Raw genomic sequence first — 25,138 nt, 5'->3', positions numbered from 1 at the left:
GTCCGCATCTGGCTTCAATAGAAGTTGGTGAAGGTCTTGGCACCCGCTTGTCTCCAACATATTTTCCACTGTCCTTTATCAAGGCCTGCTGTCGGTGATTTGAAGAGGCCAAATAGATGATGATTTGGCTCTATTATGTTTCGCAAACAGGATTTGTTCATTGCCTTTGTCAACCCCCACCGCACCCTTCCTTCTCTCCCTGTACGGATCCATAAGTGGGGCCTTGAGGTTCACTCGAGAGGTGTGTGTGTGTGTGTGTACGGGTGCAGAGTACTCTCACACACACTTGTGAGTGCAGAGGTTGGACTGGACCCGCGCCAGTGCCTGTACAAAGAACTCTGTCACATCTCTGAGGGGCTTCTTTTTACGAGCGCGTGTATCATGTTGGAACTGTACGTACTGTACAGTATTTTAAGGGTCCCAAATATAAGCCCCCAATAGGGCCCTTCGGCATGAAATTGCGTGGACATGTCGATCAGAATAGGACGCAGGAAAAAGTCTCAAGGATCCCATGCCAGACACTGAATAGGAAGTGAGCCATTATGATTTGAAGCAACCATATTGGGGCCAAATTCCATGAAAAAGGGCATTCAACGTTAGAAAAAAATAGCCCCTGACAGCAATTTCACCAATCGACACAAAATTTGGTGTACTTGTCTGTTGTAACAGGATGCATGAAAAAGTCTCAAGGAAGCATGCCCACAATAAACCAGGAAGTCTACCATTTTGGTTTGAAGCAACCATACTCGGGCCAAATTCCATGAAAAAGGGCATTCAACGTTAGGGGGAAGAAAAAAAAAACTTTCACCAATCGACACAGAATTTGGTGGCGGTGTCTGTGGGAACAGGATGCGAGAAAAGATCTCAAAGATGCATGCCTTAAATTGACCAGGAAGTCGAACATTTTCATTCGAAGCAACCATATTGGGGCCAAATTCCATGAAATGGGACATTCGGAGTTGGAAATTAACATAGCCATTGACAACAGTTTAATCAATCAACACACATTTTGATTTGCATGTCTGATGTAACAGGATGCACGCAAAAGTCTTAAGGACCCTTGCCCGATCCTTGCCCATTTTGGTTTGAAGCAACCATATTGGGGCCCAATTTTAAAAAAAAATGCCTCTGACACTAGTGTCACCAATTGACACAAAATTTGATGAACATGTCAGATGTAAACAGGATGAACGAAAAATTCTCAAGGATACATGTCCAAAATGAACCAGCAAAATGAAGCAACCATACTGGGGCTGAATTCTCTGAAAATGGGGTCTGAGAAGTTAGAAAGGAAACAAAAAAAATCAACTCAGTTACTCTGTTACCAGTTTCATCGATCGACACGAAATTGGTGGGCATGTCTGTCATAACAGGATGCACTAAAAACTCCCAATGGTACCTGAAATTGAAGTTTGGTCTGAATCAGTCATATTGGGGTCCAAATTCATGAAAAAGTGAAGAAGAAGAAAACAAAAAAACGTCACCTTCTTCACAGATCGACACAAAATTATGTGGCAATGTCTGTCATGTTGGGACACACAAAAATAAGTCTCAAGCATCTATTTCCTACATTGAACAGGAAGTCAGTAGCCATATTGGGGCCAAATTCAATGCAAAATAACTTTCACTCAATTGGAGAGGACCCACCAAAAAACACATTTTGGTTTTTAAAGCAGCCATTTTGGGTGAGTTCCAGGCCTCACCCTTTGAACTCCTAGACAAGACGTTTGTTGCCATTTATTTCGCACAGGACCCCACTTCTAGGGCCACAGTTTATAAAACCAAGAGTTCAAAAGGGACACAACAACCTATTTTGCAACTGAAGAGAGCTGAGAGGGGAAAATGCCTTAAATAGTCTTCTCATCGCCGTGTATTCCCACACGCATTTGCATAAATTTCATACTCTTAAGTCGCGGATTGGGATCGGAGCGCGTTATTAGTCCACGTTTAGGTGGTCGTACGAGCCCGTCGCACTGAGGCTCCTTGTTATCTCGCTGAAAGCACGAGCCGGGTCTTAAGATCGTGGGATTTGTTCCCATATTAAAGCGGCGGGACGGGCTTGGAAAAAGAAACAGGTGTTGGGTGTTTGTGCGTTTGTAGGTTGCAAAAACACGCTGTTCATCTGTTGTGTTGTGTTTGTGTGTGTATACATGTGACAGAGGGGCTTCGTGGGGAAGAGGGAGGGGGCTTTATTGAAAAGTGCGCCTCTCCTCCCCTGTTCAACATGCTGGATTAGCACCAGCAGTTTCCCATGGAGCAGTCGCCCCCCCCCCCCCCTGTACCCCCCACCCCCCTTTGCGCATTTGCATAAGGCGCAGACAGGCGGTGATGTGACAAACAAACCTGGCACACACACACAAACGCCAACCGGCTGCCTCCTATACATGAACCCAAATAAGAGTTCTCCCTCCAAAATGGTCACCTTACAACATATTTCACTGGAGCTCCACGGCTTGGCTCTCTGCGCCGTTGTCCGGCCGCCAAGTTCCCATCAGGCGGCTGATTTATGGCGCTCGATGCATTCCTCAGGCCGCCCGAGCTGAAATATGAGACGAGATGCCGAGAGGATATTCACTCTGCGACGCTGCGCACCCTCGCTCTCACACGAGAACATTCAACACGGTCATATAGACAGCATTAAGGTAGCCCCTGTGCATTATTGTGCGCTCTCAAAATGGCTGCTTGGAACCAAAATGGCTGATTCATCTTGGGAAATGGGGCCTTCGGGGTGCCGTGATGATAGATGTTGGTCAGCGATACTGCAGATACAGAGAGCAATGTTTTTCAGGGAGTTCGGCCTTAAAATGGCTGCTTCCAAACTAAAATGGCCGACTACCCTAAGACGTCTTCATGTGTCTCTTTATGACATGTCAGTCCAAGTTCCTTTTAAACGGTGAAACTGATGACTGGTGGTTGCTAATTTTAAAATGGCTGCTTCAAAACAAATTGGCCAACTTCCTGTTCAATTTCGCACCAATTATTACAAGCCCAGTGTATCCTGGTGACCAATATATAGATTGGTCACCATACATAAGTATATTAGCACCCCCTGGAAAGTAAAAAAAAAAAAGTCTGACAGAATTTGGGTGAAGTTTAAAGATAAATAGAAAATAAACACTAAAAGATTGAAATAAAATAAAAATCCCGTCATAACATTATTAGAAAAACAAGTTGGATAAAAATACATGAATGAAATAAAATTATTTAATTAGAAAAACATTGGCTTAAAAAAAATCATCATTTTATAATATTATTTTGTAGTTTATTTCATTTCATGCATTGCACTGGTGGTGTTTTGCTCATTAACTATTCCGTGGATGCCTCAACCAATCAGACATTTGTGGGTGGGGTTAATCTCACGCTCACCCCCACTCCACACACCTGCTCCCAATCTGCTCAATTTCTTCCATGTAATACAAGGAGGGGGGGTGGGGACAGAAGTGACATCATCAAGTTTATAAAAGGTAAGGCCTTTCTTCTATTTTTCATATTTTGACATATGTTTGTGTCCCCCTTTTACCTAGTGTATCACAAAACGACACAATATCAAAGTTTACATTTTTTTTACAGAGCTAAGATTGTTCCTGACTAGTTAGCTTAGTAGCCATCATAGCTAGCAAGTACTGAAGTAAAACAACAACAACAAGAACGTTGTGCTTACAACATTTTGGCATTATTTATTCATTTATCAAGTAAGACTTCAAAAGAGAGTTTTTTTCTTCTACCCATACAAAGGAGGCACACGATGAAATACAATGGATGGCATCTTTGAGTCCTCTTTTTTTTGGGGGAAATTAAAATATGGTCACCCTAGCATTAGCATTGATTTGCGACCATTTTACCGTAATTAGACATGAAATGAGTACTCAAATGAACCTTTTTTTTTTTTTTTAATTAAAAAGTATTTACTTCACAGTATTTTTGAAATATGTTTTTAGTATCTGTAAAATGTTTGGAAATATTCTTCCAGTTGTGGAATGACCCGCCCGCAAACTGTTTGCTCGAAATGGCTTGAGGTAGACGTGTGATTTTGCGCTGTGTGAAAATCATGGTGAAGGATGAGTAGCACGATTTATAGCTGTGGCACATGTTGGATAAAACGTCACGTCTGTGTGATATTTTCGAGGAATACTGTACGTGTGTGTTCTTTGCAGTGTTGACACCGAGCTGATGTTTGAGCAAGCTGCTTTCGCAACCCCCGACGCCAACATCTCGGCCCTCCCGTCGGTTTCCCGCTGTTGGCTCCAAGGCGGAGGGAGGAGAGCCCGGCAGCGGGCGGCTCGTTGAACTCGGGCCAGGAGGTAAAACTTGCGCTTTTGTTAGCATTAGCGTAGTCCACGCTAAATCAGCTAAAATGACTGCACATAGACGTTTTAATAAAAACTGTATTTAAATTAATGTTTCTCTTGGAACTAACGATTAACTATGTCCATTTCTATAAATCATTTGTTTGAATAACGTTAGAGGCGAGGAACTCCCGTGTTATTTTGGAGCCGGTTCTTGAGATGCGCTATAGCTAGCAGTTGGCAAAAAGGCATTAGTTTACGAAGCATATTATCTACTAATCTCTTATTTTCATTAGACTAATTTAAATTTTTGATGTCAATAACTCAAAACTAGTCTCTGCGACATCCACCAGATTTTGTCATTCTTTCATTTACAACTAGTTGTGCCAGCTCAAATTTTTAATGAGCGCTGGCTAGCTACATGCTAGCATCACACATCCGTTTTATGTATCAAAATATATACAGTAACAAATAAAACTGTTTTTGGATTTATGTGCTATAGTTTCACAATAAACTGCTGCAACTACATTTCCCATCCCAAAATATTTGGTGTCCGTATTGCAAAAACGATTTTGTTCAACCAATCAGACAATAGAAAAATGCCGACGTCACTCTAAGCCTGCACCAAGACCGAGATGAATCTGAAATCTGTTTGTCTTATAAAAAACACACACACACAAAAAACAGCCATTGTGTTTGTGTCATGGGGCCAGCACTTCTGAGTTTAAAGACCGTGAGCAGATTACATTGCCATGGCAACACATTGAAGCTGAAATCTGATTGGACAAAACAAATAAACTAAAATAAAATACAACATACACACTACTGGAAGTTGTGCAGATATTCATTCATTGACTATGAAAGGAGATTTTAGACGTGTGTGGATTGTGACGTAACATCTCATTTGCATAATCCTTCTGATGACTTATCGGCCAGGCCGGGTGAAGATTCACCACTTTCAAGCCATGGCTGTGCTAAATTGTCTGAATCACACAAACACGATATTGTGAGGGTTCACTGTACTAGCAATTAAAAAAATCCATTTCTCATAATGTGTCCTCTTTAGATATAATCAGTGATTTCTCCTCCTCGCGGGATGCTGTAACTGCGCGGGAAAATTCCCCAAAGACTTTCCCCTGAAGCACAATGCGGAGGCTTGGCGCACATCTGCAAACGTGTATGCCCATTTGGGGCTTTTGTTGACTTGCGTGTTACACCGCTGCCGTGGCACTTTGGCACCTGCGTACCATTAAAAAGCTAAAAGCTGCCATAATAAGCTGCAGGTGCACCCCTGGCAGAGGCTGCAGGGGGGGGGGGGGGGATAGTCGTACTCGAGTGCGTGTGTATGTGCGTGCGAGTTTGAATTCTGTATTACGGCACATTTGCTCCATTCTTAAAAAGGCAACAGGGAAACAAAAGAGAACTTCAGTCCGTCACGGCTACCCGTCGATACACGCTGACGTCAATTACCGCAACGGTCCGTTACACAGTAGCTGTGTTGGCGTGTATGCAAAATTCACCACCCCCTAAAACCTCCACCCGCCATTGACAGCAACGAGTGGAAGTGACAGCCAATAAGGAGGCAATCTACTTCCTGAAAATCTAATTAGGTGATGAATGGTGCGATGTATAGACCCTGGCACCGTAATATCGCACGCCCACCTGTGAAAACACACACTGGAATAATTGTTTGTGTTTTTGCGAGCGGTGATATGACACCGAGTTGTTTTCCGCAACCGGAACCCGCCGAACCTTGCTGACCGAGCACATTTTTTTTTCCCAGCCTTTCTGACTTCCAGCTGCTTTCTGCGGAAGATTGATGATAGAAATTCGCGTCATTAAAGTGTTGGAATTCCTCACCTGCTTAGCATTTACTGTACTTTGTGCGCAGGGCCAGCATGCTCTTCTCACGATTAAGCATTTCCAGATTTCACCAGAGATGGTCTTTCCTCTCCTCTGTTTGAAACTGGCTGACTTTTCGCTAAGCGTTCGCATCGTGCTGCGCTGCTTCACAAGGTGTTGCAATTCTACTTTTTTTTTTTTTCATTTCTTGTGTGTCAATTGCAAGAGTTGCCACCCAGAGTTGCTGTTTACAGCCACAGATTCTCAATACTTAACTCATTCATTGCCATTGACGGCTATAGACGTCAAAAATTCATTTGAACTATTTCTATTAGTTTCAATTTTTTTGAATGTGACAACCTAGAATTTTTTTTTTTGTACATTTAGAACAGATATAAAATTTGTGATTAATCATGAGTTAACTATTGAAGTCATGCGATTAATTACAATTTAAAAATTTAATTGTCTGACGCCCCTAATTTTTAATAATCTTTCCTTTTCTTTTTTTTAAATTATTATTTATTTATTATCATCAGGCGATTATTTTTTTTAATTGTAATTAATCACATGACTTCTCTAGTTAACCCAAGATTAATCCCGAATTTTATATACGTTCTAAATGTACAATCATTTTTTTCTAGGTTTTTATACTCTTGTTAACAAAAGTGGAAAAAATGTGAAACTAATAGAAATTGTTCAAATGAATTTTTGACGTCTATAGCCGTCAATGGCAATGAATGAGTTAAGAACATGTGGTTGTAAATAAAGTAGTAGTAGCAGTAACACCTCTCTCTCTCTCTCTCTCTCTATCTATCTATCTATATATATATATATATAAATTTAAATAAAAGTCTGGCTCCACCAGTGCTATGGTCTCAGGTTTGTAGGCACTGATTCTCAACTGCTTCCCACTTGTAAATACATCATAAGAGCCTAAACTACTAAACATGACTTGCTTAACCAAGTTATGTTATGTAGCATTACTAGCGTGCTAGAAAAAGCCAAAGAAGTAAGGTAGCAACGCGGGGATGAGCATATGGCTCACGTGTTCAAACCTGGCAAGGCGTGGAAGATTAACAATGATTTGTGTGAAATGAAATGGACCCCCCCCCCCCCCCCCAAACAAAAAAAAAACAGTGTGTAAGTATAACCTTCACTTTCATGTGCCCATGGGAGTGAGGAAGACAGGGGGGTTTTATTCCTTCCGCTGTTTGCAGGGAGACGCAACTGGCATCACACACACGTTCCCCCATATGGCGTATGAATCTGGAAAGCAAGGATGCGGCGGCTAAAAAAAAAAAAAGAAGAAGAAGAAAAAGAAGTCCCATATGCGTGTCTGTTTCTCTTCATTAGCTGGCGGCCGGAACAGAAGTAGCGCCTCGTCGGCTTGACTGAAATGACTGACGATGAATCCGTTCCAACAAGGACTCGCCGCCACGGAGATCTGACATTCCCTTGAGACCCGCGCTTGAATTGCACCGATATTGGCTTTGAAACTTACAGTTTTTACTTCTTTCCATCCTGATTCCAGACCATCCACGCTTCATCCCTGCTTACCTTTTAGTTTTTACATGATGGCAGGGGAGGGCGAGCAGTTACTCCAGAGAACTATTTGTATACAAGCAATTAAAAAGTCAATTTTCCGTAATTTGTCCCTCCAAGCGTAACAAACGCTAACATGCCAGCACACATTTAAAAAAAAAAATTTTTTTATCCAGACCCCCTACCTCCTCCTCAACTCCTCCTTGGGCCAAGAGTCGAGGAATAAACTGATCCCGTGTCAGACATTCCCGGGGTAGTACAGCATAGCCAGCGGCGCGATTAAGGTTAAAGAGCATTCTGGAGCGCTTGGAGAGGCTGCGCTGCGACGGGGGGAGGCGGAGGTGGGGGTGGGCGGTGTGTGGATGTTGTAGCTTTGAGGAAGTGATGCCGGCGGAAGGGCGGCGGTGGGGGGGCCAACGGTGCGCCCCTGCTCGCCCCTAGCCACCCTCCTCCGACTGCCATCTGATGTGAGGTAACATGTGAGGGCGAGCATCCATCTGTCGGCGGTATACGCTAGCAGAAGGTGCGGCTAATGAGGCTTGATTTGCCGCTGCACCTGCCTCCAATCTGGGGGGGGGGGGGGGGGTAGTTGCGCCTGCGTGTGTACGCATGTGTGTTGGTGTGCCAGGGATGCTCCATCTCGCCAGCCGCCCCGCAACCCACAGAAACCTCCATCTACTGCCCCCCCCCGCCCCACCCCATCCGTCCTCCCTCAAGGTGTAATCATTGCTAAGCTTGTATGGGAGCGCCTGCAGGTGGACGGATCCTGGGAATTCATTAGGAAGTAGGTGAGACCCTGGGTTGAAAGCGCCTTTTGACCCGCCTCCCAAACATCCTGGCATTACGAAAGCACCGCATTCCCAAAAAGGAAGAAGAAGCACCGGCAACTTCTGGAGTCAGTAGTGAGAACGTGTCCGGTCGTGAGGTGGCCCAACAAATATGGTATAAATTGCACTAATCGATGAGTTGGCAGATTAATCCCAAAAATATGATAGATAAAAGAACTTCTTTTTTTAACCTTTAACACTTGCGGCAATTAAAAGAAGAATTTTACAATACTCAGTTCAATTAATCGGTCAGGCACTGCATTCTAAAAAGAAAATTGTCGAACCAATTTAAGATTACAAATTGAATTGATTTAATTTAGTCCAAAGTGAATATATTAAGTTTAATTAATTAACAATGACTTCATTAAATTTATAATACTTTGGATTGGAGTCACTTTGAAATGACTTAATTCAGGTGAATATATTAAGTTCAATAAACTCATAATTCATTAAACTTAATATATTCACTTTGGACTAACTTAAAGGGATACTTTCCAGCTGTAAAAAGTTAATATTTTGTCCAGAATTAATTTAACTTCATTTTTCATGTAGAATGAATACCTTTTAAAAACTATTTTTTTTCCCACTTGCTGTCGACTGAAGATGACATCACCTGTGCTGAGGAAGTAGGTAACGACCAATCATGGCTCAGTTTGCTGACCGAACCCAGAAAACAGGTGAGCCATGATTGGTCGTTACCTACTTCCTCAGCACGGGTGATGTCATCATCAGTCGACAGCAAGTGGGGAAAAAAAAGTTTTTAAAGGTATTAATTCTACATGAAAAATGAAGTTAACAAATTAATTCTGGACAAAATATTAACTTTTTACAGCTGGAAAGTATCCCTTTAAGTTAGTCCAAAGTGAATATATTAAGTTTAATGAATTATGAGTTCATTAAACTTAATATATTCACCTGAATTAAGTCATTCCAAAGTGACTCCAATCCAAAGTATTTTAAGTTTAATGAACTCGTTATTAATTAATTAAACTTAATATATTCACTTTGGACTAACTTAAAGGGATACTTTCCAGCTGTAAAAAGTTAATATTTTGTAATATTGTTTTATTATTGTAATATTTTGACAAAAAAAAAATATTTTTCTTGCTGAAAATTGCTCAATGAGTCAAGTATCGGGTGTTACCATTTGAAGCATTTTTTTTTTGTTTTTAAGTTGGTCAACAATTCAATTTGTAATCTTAAATTGGTTCAACAATTGTCTTTTTAGAGTGGAAGAAAAAAAGTTTGAAAAAGTACCGATACAAATCAATTACATAGAAGGAAAAAGATTCTGATTCAAGTACCACGGTTCGTCAAAAGCCGAATCCTAGCCCGCACCCGAGCCATAGCCAACTCCAGTAAAAAAGAAAAAGAAAAAATGTTCTCTGTTACTTGCCACCATTGCTCTTGTCCACGTGTTAAATGTGTCATGCACCCCCCCCCCCCTTCCCCCCTTCTGTCACAGATACCATTTGACACAAGAGCTCTTCGGGGGCCAGTTATTCCAGGCCATTGAATCCAGATCCAAACCAGCCCATTGGCGTTCCCCGTCTGCTTCTGTCTGTAAACCAAAACCCGGCGTGAATCGTCCACCGCAAACCGCAAATATGAGCAAAGTTATTATTGTTCAAATGTCTGCGCCGAGAAGCACTTCCAGGAGGAGCTGAAATATAAATCAAGGCGGCAGACAAAAGAACGGATTGGAGAGAGATTTGACACCGTGATGACGATTACTTCTTTCGAGTTTTGCAAGCGGGGAAAACTGGATTTTGTCCAAGTGTCTAAATCTCAATTGAGTGGCTCGCTGTATGGCGAACCTGTAGCCGTTTCCTGAGCTCTATTTATCTAGAGGTAAATATGAATTATGGCAAATAAATCCAGCAGCAGCAGCAAATTAATCCCAGCCTTGTGTTGAAACCACGAGGCAGTTCCATGGGAAACGGAAGGGGAGTTTTAGAATTTCAATCGTCCCATTAGACTCGTATGTTTACTCCTTCATCTATGAGAGTTTATTATGAAAAGAACTCACTCAGTGTGCCTGATTAAATCTTATTCTCTTCTTTTTTCTTTTTTTTTTTTTTCTGGGGAGAGCTCAGTATTGATCATTTGACATGTCATCGTCATTGTTCTCCCTTTTTTTTATATATATATATATATATATATTTTATTTTTTTTTTATCATTATTTTTTTTTTATTATTATTATTTTGTACGTGCGTGCGTGCGTGCGTGTGTGTAAAAAAAAAAAAAAAAAAGAATTCCCATACCGTTCACCTAAACCAAACACTTCAAAATCCAGCCAGAGTCGTGGGGCCGCCAGGAGACCCGAAGAGGGACCAAAGAAAAGAAAGAAAAGCGAAGCCCAGCACCGACCAGACACCACCCACCGGGCCACTAACCAGAGTCCTTCACCAACCCCAGAGACATCTAAATTCTAAATCTAAATCTTATTCTCTTCTAACCTCGGATCGTAAATGCATCACTTCTTAGCTGTCCAATGACATGCCTGATGTAAAATGCCTGCATACAGTTGTCAGCGAAATGTTTACATATGTGACGTGATCAAGGTTATTTTAGTTAACGAAAACTAACACAAAAAAACTAGGGATGCACGATAATGCTATTTTCAACCGATACCGATAAACCAATAATTGAGAAAGTGCCGATGTCGATAACCGATAAGTAAGTCGATAATTGTTTGTAGAATTAACTTGAATACAAATACACTTTTGAGTTCTACTATAACGCTAACATGGACGTGTACATGTAAAACATTGTGTAAAGCACCATGAAGCGGAATTTTATTGATCTCTCTGCTTCAAAGAGAAACTCACTTTGAGTCATGTTTTAAACATTTCACACAGAAAAATTATCTGGTTTATTTGTAGGATGTAAAAGTGGTTGATAATTATATATGATATTATTGTGCATCCCAAGAAAAAACTAAAACAAAACAAAAAACACAATTTTGTTAACGAAATAAAATAAAAACGAAAATGCTTTTTAAAAAAAACGAAAACTAACTATAACTAAATTTTATGTTTACAAAACTAAAACTATAATTAAAGCAAAAATCTCCTTTGTTTTAGTCTTTGGTAATTAATATAATACATGAGCATTTGGCGATGACTTTAAATATTTTTTATTTCGACATTAACCAGAATAAATACGTTTATGTATAGTATGAAAACCTAGACTTTTTTTTTATCTTAATTTTTTTTTTTTGTAATTAATTGCATGACTTCAATAGTTAACTCACAATTAATCACAAATTTTATATCTGTTCTAAATGTACAATATTTTTTTTTCCTAGGTTTTTAGACTCTTGTTAAAAGTTTAAAAAAAATGTTAAACTAATAGAAATAGTTCAAATGATTTTTGGACGTCTATAGTCTTTAATGGCAGTGAATGAGTTAATTATTAGCTTGACTTGGCTAACTTGGGCACATTTACATTGTAAAATGTTGATTGATGTGCATTGTCGCTTTCAAATAAATAAATAAATAAATTCAAATTCAAAATACAAGGATGCTTCATTTTCAAGTTTCCCTCTTCCCAGACACTTGTCAGACACAACAACAACAAAAAAGTCGTCCCGTCGCAGATGAGTCCATATAAAGTGGCTATCGGCAGGCTAACGGGAATTAGCATAGACGTTACGGTCATTATAAACTTTGAAACAACTGCTTCTTAAATACACACGGAGGAGCAACGCATACAAACAGATCGACCAACAGCGCTCACACAGGCACTGTCATCTTAAATCAGCCACAGATTCTCAATGCTTAACTCGTTCACTGCCATTGACGCCTATAAACGTCAAAAATTTATTTTAACTGTTTCTATTAGTTTAACATTTTTTCCCACTTTTGTTAACAAGAGTATGAGACTTTTTTTTTTAAATCTTTTTTTTTTTTTATTGTAATTAATCGCATGACTTCAATAGTTAACTCACAATTAATCACAAATTTTATATCTGTTCTAAATGTACAATATTTATTTTCCTAGGTTTTTATACTCTTGTTAACAAAAGTTTAAAAAAATGTTTAACTAATAGAAATAGTACAAATGATTTTTGGACGTCTATAGTCTTTAATGGCAGTGAATGAGTTAATTATTAGCTTGACTTGGCTAACTTGGGAACATTTACATTGTAAAATGTTGATTGATGTGCATTGTCTCTTACAAATAAATAAATAAATTCAAATTCAAAATACAAGGATGCTTCATTTTCAAGTTTCCCTCTTCCCAGACACTTGTCAGACACAACAACAACAAAAAAGTCGTCCCGTCGCAGATGAGCATAGCCGTTACGGTCATTATGAACTTTGAAACAACTGCTTCTTAAATACACACGGAGCAGCAACGCATACAAACAGATCGCCCAACAGCGCTCACACAGGCACTGTCATCTTAAATCCCCAAAAGAGACGCAGGCAGAAGCTATCCCAACTTAAATGGCTGTGAAGGGGGATATCGAGGAAGGACTCGAGGAATGTTTACTTTCCAATTCCCCGTTTGCGGTTTTGGCAATAATGTTGGCGCTTGTCTGCATACTGCCCTCTCCTGGTGCTCGCTTTTGACTATGACTCCTTTCCACCGCTATCGTTCCGATGATATGATACCCGTCCCCAATAAACGCAACGTTTGCAATTGTTTGCATCCCCAACCGCAACGTCTCAGTCAAGACGTTTAACGACGGCCGTAAATCGTTCATTAGAGCAACGTGTAAATGCCATATGCTGGCCACTACCTCTCTCTTGTGCGTAATGGTGCTCCATCGTGGCGGCTGACGTGGGTCAGATCTCCAGGCAGGTGGCCGGGAAATGGAGGCAGATGGGCCCAGTGGGCCTGCCTGTCCGCCACCGCTGAATCTGTGAAACCACCCCCCCCCCCCTCTCTCTCTTCACTTTCAAGCGGCACTGATGGGCCCTTGAATTATTACCGGGCCCCCCATTCATAATTACCCCGGGCCTGGTGGGGACCAAAGCCCCACTAATGACGCCTTTGTTGCCGCTGATCAACGGCGCACAATCAACAAGAGAGGACGTATGACTGAGAGAAGCATTGAGCGATAACGTGCCTTTAGGGCAGCCTCTCTAAAACAATCACGCATGCTTTCTCTTCACTCCCCTCGTTAAAGACCACTGTTCACAGGGAGCGTGAGACTCGGTGTGTGTTTGCCAGTGTGTGAGTGTGTGTGTGTGTGTGTGTGTGTGTGTGTGAGGGCCTCTGATACGCCGCTTCCCACAGGCTTTACTGCACCCAGCGTATTTGATGTTTTTAGACGGCAAACTATGGCTGTCCCTTCAACTATGAGTGGTTGTCTGTCCGATTTTTTATTATTATTATTATTATTATTATTAATTGGTGGCACCGAACTCAACTCCTAGTTGATGTTTGTTGTAAGACTAAAAAGTACTCACAGGCACGTATTCTTTATCCTCTGCAAAAAGTAATATATTGGGCCATTTAATATTTGAGCAATTGCTTACTTAAAGCTGTTATCCTATTTATTTTTGTTATAATAGATTATTGTTTTGCATTCAGTTTACAATTACACAAAATGGCTGACTGAGCAGAGATCAGTAGTAACATTTTGGTAGCAGAACAGTGCGAACAAAGTGATTTTTTTTTTTTATGTCTGATATGTTTGGAGCAACATGCTTCAGCAAAAAATAAAAAAATAAAATGCATTATACTGCCCCCGGTGGATAAAGCGGGCACAGCAGGAGGAGAAGTAGGGAGTCCTCGAGTTACGGCGGAGTTCCGTCCCTACGCTGGCGATGTAGCGCGAATTTCACTGAAAATACTTTGTACAGTGTAACCTTTGTTGTTGTTTGATTGTTACAACAGTAATTTAAAAATACATATTTGCGCGACCAGGAAGAGCCGAAACCAATATTTCGTGTTTCAGCACGGACGTTCATTGCTGACGGACTGCAGAGCGGAGCTAATTCAAGTTTAAACACAGAAATGTGACGCGCCTAATGGCGAGCCGACCTGCTAGATGGATGTACGTTGCTGGAGGTAACAACAACGCCACTTTAAATAATTTTATAATCGCGTGATCATTAAAGTGGGAAATTAATAAAAAAAATAAAAAATAAATAAAAAGGAGGTACTACTGACGAGTCACGGGCGCCGTAAAGACGAAACGACGTAGGTCACGTACGACGTAACTCGATGACTCCCCCAATGAAATGCTTTGATGCATTTGATTCATTACATGCTGTTTAATAATATTTTTAGGAAGCCCAATAATATTCACCATTACATCACACTTACTTCACTCACTGTCGTTCCACGTAGTAAAAGTTAAGATGTTTCTCCAGTGGCACCACTCAGGGATCCGGACTGCCACTAAATGTTCACATTTTGGCGATTTGAGACGGTAAATTTGTCATCTACTAGTTTGAAATTTCAGTATTATAATTTTTAACAGTCTGTAAAGCAGACGCAACCAGAATGTCAGCTCTCCGCAACTTTTTTCCACTGGATTTAGCCTTTTTTTTTTTTAAGGAAATAGGGAAAAAATAAAATCTAAATATATTTGGCAGCTCAACCCCAAACACAACAACACTTTTATCTCCTATGCGGAGAACTGTGTGAGTCAGAGTGAGAACAAGTGAATAAGTTGCCTTTTAGAAAGTGTGCCCTAAATCTAATAAATAAATAAAAATATAATTTCTCCTGGCAAGTATACCCCCAGTGTATGTGTGGACTGGGAAGGCAGAACAGGACAGTTTTTTTTTTGCTACCGAAAACTGGTCATCCCAACCGAAACACAACATTTTTTTTCTTTGTCTTTTTTAGTCATTAAACTGTCATCAATATGTTAAGTATGTATTTTATCAACATTCATTTGGCTTTTCAAGATGTCTAGACAAGATGAATTGCAAGCTTGAAAATCGGATGGGATCTTTCAGGTCCCGACAGAGCGCAGATTGAAGAGGATTAAAAAGTTCTCAGTTCGCAAAGCAGAGTTGAACTGAGGGCAACAATGTTTTTATTTTCCAATTATCAGAAATAAACCACGATGCCTCTCTATCTCTTACTGCCAAATTCAAAAAAATCTCCATTCTCAAGTCCATTTTATTGCTCATTATCTCGCACGTGGGACTAAGTTGCCTCAAAAGGAGTGAAACGGACAAGGATGAAATGCACCTGCTGTCCTTTCTTTGTATTTGATGCCAAAGGTGCCAGGGTGCCATCAGCGATAGCAATCATGTCCGCGTTAATATCCCGCACTTCGCTTTTGAGATGCTCTCGAACGTCCTGCCAGCCTCAGAGGGATCCTTTGGCAGATTATCCGTCATCTTGGCTGGCAACATGGCGGCGCGAGAGCATCTGTTTTTCGCTCTCCGTGGTCGAAAAAAGGAGGGAGAGGATTTATCGAGTCGTTTGGTCGAACCTACAGAATGTTTCTCGCGCATCAAGCGTCACGCTCCGAAAAGATTTTGACGGTTAGCTTACTGCAGAATGTGTGGGCGGACATCGATCTAAGATGGGTGGATCCCGGAGTCGAGAACTTGGCTCCTTTTCAAATGAAAAGTGGATTGGCGCATTTTTATTTGGCCGCCTTGACAGCTTCGCTCCCCCGCCTGCCCGCTAAAGTCACATGGGATAGCGTTTTCCGCTGTCATGCCCCATTTACGGTCAGCAAAAATTGGGGTTGGGGCCTCAGGACAATCCCACACTCCAAAATATTTATATATAACATTCTGCTGATATTCTTCGGATCAGAATACACAATGGATAAAAGTACGGCTTTTGTTAACCTGATGACTGGGGGAGGAGGTAAAGCATAGATAGACACGCTCCATGAAGCTGAAATCAAAGCATTTTTACTCACGGCGGCGCCACTTCATTACCAATTTGTATGTGGCATTGTGAAGGGCTGGACTGGCCGTTTGGCGTACAAGGCAGATGCCTGATGGGCTGGTATCTTTTAGGGCTGATGTGGTGCTATTAATTAATCATTGTTTTCCTCCATGTTACCCCAAAAGACAGACCCACAATTTAGTCATATAGACCAAATGGCCGATTATTTTGTGTGTGTGCTAATCCAGCACAGTAGACACATTTAAGGTAGCTAACAAAAGATTCTCTGTTTTGTAATGATAAATAGTAGCTCTAATTTTGTAAACACAAATTCTTATTTTTGTCCCTTTTCAGCAACTTCAGCAATTTACTTACTGAACGTTACGACCAAACAAAAAGAAAAAAAAAATGATGTTCCTAATGCGATTTCCTCTTCCCAACAGGACAGACCAGCTCTACTGAAATTATTCTTCCCAGTTCTGGGAACACGGCCATGTTGGTCCCGCCGGTGCAGCTGTGGAAGCAGCCCAAAATCCGGGTGAGGAAGAAGGTTCCCGTCGTAGCCTAGCAACGGTGAGTAGAAACACACACGCACGCACACGTACACTGGATGGGTGGCCTTGTGGTGCCAGAGGCGGGATGGGGGCGCCTGGCTGCAGCTCAGTGGCAGATGACATTGAGTGAAACCTGGCGTTGTGAGATTAGAGGATCAGATCCTCGCAGCACTTCGTCATGCGAAAGGGGAAGCGAGTGCCAGGAGAGGGGGGGGGGGTCTTACCGGGGCAGGTTGTACGCAGAATGACGCATCCCGTCTGACAACATTGTGCAAAATCCTGCGTAATGTCAGCTCCTCAAAACTCTAGCATCCAGCTAAACCCACCGCCCGAATTAAAAAAAAAAAATGCTTGGTGACTCACGCCCACACATTGAGCGGCGAGCCTGTAGGCTGCAAATTCAGTATATTGTAAAAAATAATCAATGCTAAGTGTTAGCCCATCAATGGCGTTTTACGTTATGTGTTAGCATTAAGCTAGTGGGGGCAACTAAGTGAATTCATCAAGATATTGTTTCAGGAGAAACATATCTAGAGCAAAAAAAATTCGACAATCTACTCGGACCCACTCGGTGAGGTGGCCAATAACCCCAGGAAATATCCTGATTCCTAAAAACCATCGACCACTCCCGCTGGATCCCATCGCGAGGGGGATTACAGTGGGAAAGGGCAACTGGGATCACTTGGAGAGCAGAGCCCCTTCCACCCAAGCAGGGATGACGCACAGAGGGAGGGAGGCGGCATAGTTCGGATTCCCAATATGTGTCCGGGGAATCCGTAGCGAGGCCAGATGGCACAGGCCTGCCAGTCTTTGGGAATGGCAGCATACGGCGGCGGGACGCACGGCAGAAGGTAGCGGGAAACGGCGGCGGGGTCAGCTCTTGATGTCGGACGCTCCCCGGAGCGTTTCCTTCCATCCCTTTGAACAAGAAGAAGCGTCTCTAACCCGCAACTGTGCCGATTCCCTGCTTAACACGGCGGTTGACTTCAAACGCGGGCCCCCGATTCCCTCCTGCCCGAAGCCTCCCGAGTTCCGAACATATGTTCTCACGCCCGAGCGTGCCAATAACATGCCAGCGAAAGAGCGCACGTGGACATATTGTGTTCCCTTTCCGGCTTTCATCTAGCACAATTCCGGTCCACTCGCGAAGCGCGACGCGACGGCGTCCAATTATATCGCTCGGCGCTCGCAGACAGATGTCCAATGTAACCTGGTTAGCGCTAATGGGCGGGTTTTTGAAACCAGAGTAATTATTCATCATTCACGCAAGAGCGAAGAGATATCTGATGCTGAGTGCGTGTGACAGGTGTTCGCACCAATTGCCCGCCCAATAACGGCGGTGACGACGGCCATTTGTGGCGATGGTGAAAGAACCTCGACAATCGTCCTCCATTTTGGGACGAATCGCAGCTTTTTAAAGGTGCCATATAGACAAAGACCCCTCGTTATTCTCATTAATCCTCCATCTGTCTTGTTGGCAGAAGCCCACCGTTGGCGAGATCGGCATGATTAACATTTCATCTATATGATGTCCTGATGAAAGCAGAAGCCATCATTGATTTTTTTTTCTTCTTTTGTATGAGCTGATTATCATGCAATTGTACTCTGCATTTCATAAAAACTTCACCCTGAACATTTTATGTACTTAATTAAAAAAAAAATGTTTTTAATGTTAGCTTTCACTTTTGATGGCACATTCATTGAGCGTTTAAATTTTTTTTTAACTGCTCAATAGGATGGAACATCAACACTGGACATATTCTAATAATACAGCAATACAATTTTAATAGTTAGTAAATTAGATAAATACCTAATCACTTGAATTTGAACAGATTGGGTTGTCAATTAATTTGACTTGGTAACTTTAACACATCACCATGAATGTTTTTTACCCCCTTGTTGGATCAAAGTCTTACCAACCCAATGGACTGCGTAAATAACCAAGCAGACTCAAAAACCAGTGTTGGGTTAGCTGTTTCAAACAATTTGGGTCATTTTTGACCCAGCAGTTTTAAGACAGTATGTGCACAATTGATTTAAACTAGATTTATATTTACAATGATCTTCTAGCAGCTGCAACAAGTCTGCATGCATAATTTAATGAGAATAATTTGCAAAACTTATTTAATTCTTGTAATTTATTCTAGGCTTTACACGATCAGGATTTTTCAGCCAATCAGCGATCGAGTTAAAAAAAAAAAATCTATAGTCAATCACCGATTTGAATCGAAGATGGATCAATAAATCTATTCTAAAAACTTTATTTACAGTCGACCACCCCCATTCACAGGGGATAGTGACTGGCATGGCCCACGAATAGCAAAAACCAACATATAATTGATGTCAATTGAAATGCACGGAAAATCTGAAAAACTAAATCTTCAAAAAAATGCTGATAAACATGAAAGAAAACATGCAATGTCTTATTTCATGGAGCCGATCAATGACGTCGTTGATCGACATTACAGCCGATCACCAATTTTGCAGAAAATGCTAAATATCATCCAATCTCAATATATACAGCCGATCATTTATTTTTCATGTTTGATATATTTTTATTTAAAATGAATTACTTTCCCAAAATTGTACTGACTGGGATGAAAACCTGCTTCAGTCGCTGCTCGTGTGCTCAAATTTTGGGCATCCGTCAACAACGACGGAGAGACAAACGTGCCCACTTCTGTGAATAAATGTGCTGTTAATATCTAGAATGTGTGAGCGAGAACTGGCACATTTTCTCCACCGGGATACATTCCAACTCCGTGACCCCTCCAACAGAGAATCCTAATCACACATTATCCCATTCCTACCCCCCCCCCCCCCAATAAAATGTCCATACTGAATGTTTTGCAAGCACACACAAACACACAAAAAAAACCTAATACAGCACATTTGTCGCGATGTAAAAAAGAAAAAGAACAGGGTGCGAGACGGAGACGAATCCATCCATCTTGTGCAAATCAATGAATGGACTTCCATTTGCATTTGGTCACTCAACTTGCTACTGATCTTACAATTTGTCTTGACCACGGACTGGGCCCATTGATTTCCTTTGCACAAATAAAGTGCAATGGAAATCAAAGATAATTAAGATGTGAATAAAGGGAGAGCTGCTCGCCAGGGAGCATGAGTCAGCCAAAGCGCTGATATTATACACTGAAAGGGAGATTGATTTTTTTTTTTTTTTTTTTTAATATAAACAATGCCCCATGAATCAATTCAGAAAGCCATCTGATTAATCGCCAAATGCAAAATAGCTTTAGTGTGGACGTAGCCAATATCCTCCAATTTCAAATTCATTTCTTCCTTCCCCTAGGACAAACTTTCCCGCCCTTTATTGAGCCATGGCTCACATTTTACATGAGAAAAAACTCGCCCCACTCCACCAAAACTTGGAAGGTCACACAAAGTAGAATTCCCGGAACGAATGATTATCTTGCCTCAATTTCTTAACAAATTTACTACTTAATTCTGAGCCTGTTTAGTTGAACAGTTATTCTTCTGCTGTATGAATGTCAACAGGTGGATTCAAAGGTCAATTCTTAAAAGTCGCACCTAAAAAAATGTTTGGCTTTACAAGTATCACAATGATGGCCAGCAATAAAAGATAAAAGAAAATAGAAGGAAAATAAAAAATTAAATATTTCCGTTTCATCCCTGGTGACCTCCAGTGGTGGTGCCTAAAAACACGGAATGTCTCCGTTTTATATTTTATTCTTAAAAAAAGTGCATTCCATACATTGATCTAAATCAAGCTTAAACATCTTACCTGAAGAAGAAGGAAGGAAATTGGCCAAACCAGTAACAATCAAGATGTGTGAAATGCAATTAGGGAAGTCGCCTATTTTAACGTTTTGGAATATTTTTGGCTTTTTACTATTAAATACTGTATATTTTTCTATAGGAGAAAAAAAGGTTTATTTTCTAGGAGTATTAATATTGCTTTGATATCATAGGTATGTAAATATACTGTATATGCTAAATTTCTTTCTCGTAGATTGCTGACTCGAATGACAAAACCTGTTTATTGTGATCAAACCAGGGTTATAATATATATTTTTTTAATTTTCTTTATATTTAATTATTTTTTTCGTTTGAGTTAAAAAAAAAAGTTTTTAGTCTTCAGAGCAAATTTATTGTTTTTTATTAGTTTAAAAATGTTTTGTTTTAATTTAGTTGTATTAGTTTTAGTACTAGTTTTAGTTTTATACAAATATCTTATTGTATTATTTATTTATTCTGTGTGAGATTAAGGTATGTTTTGTGTAGTAAAACGCAACAAAAATATGATTGTAAAAACAACCATCCACAAATTAAATTCAGGTACTGTGTAACAGTCCACAGACTACAATAAGTGCAGTGCGAATATATACTGCTTCTAAATTTTAATGCATCACTACTTCGTCTTAAATAACGTCTAAAAATAACGTCTTAAATAAAGCTAGGATTATCTTGTTTTCTGTCCCTCGTTTCCCAATTTATGTGAAAATGAATTTTTTAATTTAATTTAGTGGTATGCATAGTAGTGATGTGTAACTGGTGTTAAGGTTATGGTAGTCCTCACCGTAAAGTTTCCCTGGATTCAAAAACTTTGAGAAACTCAAGTCTGACTTGCGGACGCGCATACAATACGTCTCCTAGTAAAGCTCAGCATGGACACTCAGGCAAATCAGAAATCCTCCTCGGTTGAACTTTGACGTGTGTGCGCGCGCGCGCGCGTGTGTTACGCAATCAGCCTCCCCCGACACGCACACGCCGCTCAAGTCTTATCTTGCGACTCAGACCACACATAAAAGCAAACCAGCGGTGGTACGCGCTATACAATATCAGCATGTGGGACGTAGCACAGCACCTTAATTGATTTGTTCCAAATCTGCTCTATATGCCCCGAGATAAATTTTGGTGGGGGGCGGGGGGGGGGTGGTTGTTGTTTGTTTCGTTTCGCTTTGAAGACAATCCAGCGATTCTGTTTGGTATCTGCGGACCAAGGCCATTGTTCACGGAATTTGGGGTCCGAGCCAGAGTCCCTCACGGATGATTTATGTGTTCAGCTGGGAAGAGGGGCGGGTGGGCGAAGCGGGCGAATATCATCTGGCTGTAGAAAGCCGCAGCCCAGCAGGCCTCGAGGAGGCTTAAACAGAAGCAGGACGGCTGCCAGGTCCGCTCCTCGACCATTGTGCTTTAATTAACCTATATAGGAGCTGACTGGTTAAATGTGCGGTGATAGATAAGGCTCCTCGGATGATTGATTTATTTACTGCTCACGTTCGTGATTTCCATAACATTACAAGCATATGAGCCACAAAAAGCCATCAAAAGTCAAAGTAGGTACGGCCTTGCAACCTGCGCTTGGGTCACGTTGACATCTGGTTAGCATCGTCTCACAGATAGAAATTCCTTGGCAGTCACCAGATAAGGATGTTTATACCGTGGGCTATAATGTAGTCGTAAGACTATGGTCAACTTAATTGAGTTAGTTTACTTTTTTTTCCCCCCAAGTCCTTGCCCGACCACTATTGGGCTTAAGGAGTCATTTCCAACGCAGCCCATGATCATGAGAAAGGATCAAATCAAAGGCAGGGTGTTTAATTTTCTTTTTCTTTTTCAAGCAGGCCCCATTGTTCCGCGCGCTCCACCTGCGCCTCTCGGATCCTCGCGCCACACATGCGCAAGCCGGCAAACCATCGCCATCCCTCGCAGATTGGCGGTTGCCATGGCGACGCTGGAAGCTGCCCACCAAAAAATGGGTGATGGGCGGGGGAGGTTCGGCCGTAAATCTGCACTTTTTCTCCCCCCCCCACTTTTAATTTAGGAAATTGGCAAAGGAAGTACGGTAAATGAATCCCTGTTAATAATAATTCGCATATGGGACAAAACGCAATTAGGCCGGCGTTTTGGCTACAGGCAAAGAGCAGGCGAGAACATGATCTCATCTCGGCAAAGTGTGCAAATAGTAAACATCATGGATTGAGAGATCCATCATGTTGTGATGATTCGTTCCTTATCGTCTCACGTGAAGACTCGATTCCGTGTCCTCTTGAGACCACAAATGTTTGGTATCCCGGGCTAAGGTTTAGCGCTCTTCTGTTTTCTGTTATTTTTCCATAAAGCGTCAGAGGTGAGCAGCCCAGCTCTCCCGTTGCTTTTAATAACCCGGTGGCCACCATCCAGCTTCGGGCGAACGCCAGGATTGGCTGATCCCTTCACACTCTGGCACCTGGAGCATGTGTGTGCGTTTGCATGCGTTCGTTTTACGTGTGTGTGTGTGTGTGTACTGGTAAAGCCAGCCTGTTATTGGTGACTGCACCACTGGAGGCGTGACATGGCGAGAATCAAAAAACCCTCACCTGCAACAGAGTGAGAAGCAAAAATCCTTACGTGGCTGAGGGCCAAGCAGCCCTTGCATACGTTTATTAAAAACTTCTTTCATGTGATAAAACAGTAAAAAGGCAAACCTGCAGTCCTGCAAGATTGCAGCCTCCCTCCCCGTCCCAAAGCCTGTTTGCGTATGATTAGCACCCGCCGCGGCAAACCGGCTGCGCAAATACGATATGCGTGTTTGCACGAGTGTTGTCGAACATTTCAGCATTAATCCATAATCTAAACGAAGACGGACGCGCGTTTGATTGCTCAGCTGTGGTCGTAGGAGTCGGCGGGGTGTTAATAGTAAAGCTCTGGGTCAAAATATTAGCATCAATTCAAACAGGCGCAAGACATTCTGCCAAAGTAAAGGGACAGGAAAGGTTTTCACCTACATTGTCGTAACTTAAGAGCATCTTAAACAGTAGTGTACAATCCTTCAAAAAAGATGATTACTGTCAAACTAAACATAAAACGGAGAATTACATGTTGTGTATTTCAAACAACTAAGCTATCCCTTAAGAATGACCCGCTAGCTTAATGCTAATACATAATGGAAAACAGCATTGGCAGGTTTACACTTAGCATCACTAGGTGCCAAATTATAACATGACTGCAATGAATTGAGTTGAAACGATGCAAAAACTGTTTAATTCTTTATATTGCATTTACTTATGTTAATACCCGTTCTCTGTTTTCATAAAGTACATTATTATAGTCCTACGTAATTTAACGGCTTGTTTTTGTGTAAGTGTGTAAATAGGAATAAGAGATGTTATGAAATCTAAATAAAACGTCAACGGTTTAAATGTGTACTTTTTAGGAAAGTGCAACAATAATATTATGTCCTCGGGGAATTATTCATCAAGTTCAAAACTTTGCATTTATTAAACTACAAAAACTCAAATATAATTTCAAAGGACAATCCGAAAATTAATTAGTAGCAAAGTAAAGTATCAAAATAATAGCAATAAAAAACAAAAAAGCCGCCGCTCCTTTCGTCTCCTGCAAAGGCAACAGCTTGAAGCGCACAAAAGCGCTCTACGGAGGAGCTGTTTTAATCTTCTTTAAAAAAGTCCGTGTGGGCTCCTGAGTCGAGTGCCTGCATGGGGGGCCCACAGACTGTTGGCCCCCGATCAGAAGATGTTGAGGTGACGTAGGACGGGTGTACCTGTGCCCTTTAGCAGATGCCAGGCAGGCTAAGATGAGGTGTCTGAAGAAGAGCACAGACAAAAACAAAAGGGAATTAAACATTGCATATTTAAACTCCAAAATAGTCAAGCAATCCATATAATTTTCATTTAACAATTATAGACCAGAAGCATTGTGCTAACATAATGGGAGACCTTATAGATGGACAATTAGCATAGATTTTATTATCTTATTTTGTCTGGTCGGTGCTGGATTTCACTTTCCTTTCTTTTCTTTGGTCCTTCCTCGGGTCTCCTGATGGCCTCACGGCTCTGGCTGGGTTCTGAAGTGTTCGGTTTAGGTGAATGTTATGGGATTTTTAAATAGGTGAACTAATGAATACACATTCACTCACCCACATTCAAAATAAAATAAAATAAAAAAGTAACAAAAAAAAAAGAGAGCAATGATGATGACATGATGAATGAACAATGCTGAGCTCTCCAGAAAAAAAAAAAAAGCATAGATTTTATAGTAATTATAAACCCTCACGCAACTGCTACTTTATGGAGCGCTAACTACTCAATTAGCATTAGCATCAAGGAACTGCTGCTTCACTCTTGACTATTTAGGGAACCTCTGTCCTTAGAATTTTGTCTAACAACAGACGGCTAGCATTTATGCTAACTTAATACGAGACCCTATAGATGGGCTAACTCTGCAATTAGCGCAGATTTTTATAGTCATTGCTAAACCCTCAAACAACTTGCTAC

At 41.2% G+C, this 25,138-nt stretch overlaps 1 protein-coding gene across 2 annotated transcripts in view; it reads left to right on the top strand.

The window, feature by feature from the left end:
- The first annotated feature begins 3,436 nt into the window (after positions 1-3,436).
- pik3c3 (phosphatidylinositol 3-kinase, catalytic subunit type 3) overlaps positions 3,437-25,138 on the top strand; it is a 37,200-nt gene continuing 15,498 nt past the window's right edge. Inside the window, exons 1-3 of one of the 2 annotated variants that reach the window (XM_077543725.1) lie at positions 3,437-3,464; positions 4,155-4,301; positions 16,764-16,893. The gene's annotated coding sequence lies outside the window, so the exon portion shown is untranslated. Of the gene's footprint in view, positions 3,465-4,154; positions 4,302-14,430; positions 14,527-16,763; positions 16,894-25,138 lie in introns of those variants that run through there. The other variant, XM_077543723.1, reaches the window with a different exon arrangement.

The sequence above is a fragment of the Vanacampus margaritifer genome, chromosome 15 (genome assembly GCF_051991255.1).
Source record: "Vanacampus margaritifer isolate UIUO_Vmar chromosome 15, RoL_Vmar_1.0, whole genome shotgun sequence".
Taxonomy (NCBI): Eukaryota; Metazoa; Chordata; class Actinopteri; order Syngnathiformes; family Syngnathidae; genus Vanacampus; species Vanacampus margaritifer.
Note: the sequence above shows the minus strand (reverse complement) of the source record. Positions and strands in the feature narration are given on the sequence as shown.